We start from the raw sequence: 938 nt of genomic DNA, 5'->3' as shown, positions 1-938 counted from the left end.
CAATGTACAATGTAAAAATCTATTATCTTTTATATTACAAAATTGTATTGTCATCTATATAAAATTATTTATATGGCATAATCTCAAAAATTAATACGACATAAATCTATTTTATAATAAATTTGTATTAGTATTTATTAATATTTAATAATAAAAATAGATGGATAGTATTAGACGTGGGAAGGATTAATTACAGTCATATATTGGATTTGAAATTGTTTATTACCAAAGAATGAATTAGAAGAATGTACATATTGGACAATGGATTTAATAATATTGGTGCAGATGAATAACGCTAGAAATTAATTTATGAATGGAAGTAAAAATGGTGATAGCAAGTATATTGTGGTATGATATGTATTTTATAAATGTGGATCTGATAAAGTCAGCAATTTATAAAATGTATGTTATGTTTTGACTGAACTAAAAATTAAAAAGTTGAGTAACCTGCAAAACGCAGGTTACGTTTTGTGTGAACCGAAAATGAAAAAGCTGTATCAAGCTGCAAAATGCAGTTTTCGATGGGCAGAGAAAGAGACGGAGGGCTCGAAATGTGTCTTTATCTCCTGCATGCAGACAGGACCTGCTTTGTTGACCATCTCGGAACTCCAAAAATGGAGGCTACGTTTGGCAGTTGGCCAGGCCAAAATGTAGATTGCGTTTGGCAATTTTCTTGGTTGCATGAACCCTACATATTGGAGGAGAGTGTTGAAGGAGGTTGTGCAAAACGCAAAACGTAAGGAAGAATTGAAAGTTACTGAAGAGTGTTGTGATAAGGTTGTGCAAAGAGGGGTTTGGAAGGGTTTGAGGAAGTTTGTGGGAGGAAGAAGAGTAAAAAACTTAGACTCATTTGATTCATAAACAAAAAATGGTTCATGATTTTACTAGACCTAAAGATCACATTATTGAATACTTTGATCATCCTTAATGAGTAAGTA

This window comes from Arachis ipaensis, chromosome B02, assembly GCF_000816755.2.
Source record: "Arachis ipaensis cultivar K30076 chromosome B02, Araip1.1, whole genome shotgun sequence".
NCBI lineage: Eukaryota > Viridiplantae > Streptophyta > Magnoliopsida > Fabales > Fabaceae > Arachis > Arachis ipaensis.
This window is presented reverse-complemented; position numbering follows the sequence as displayed.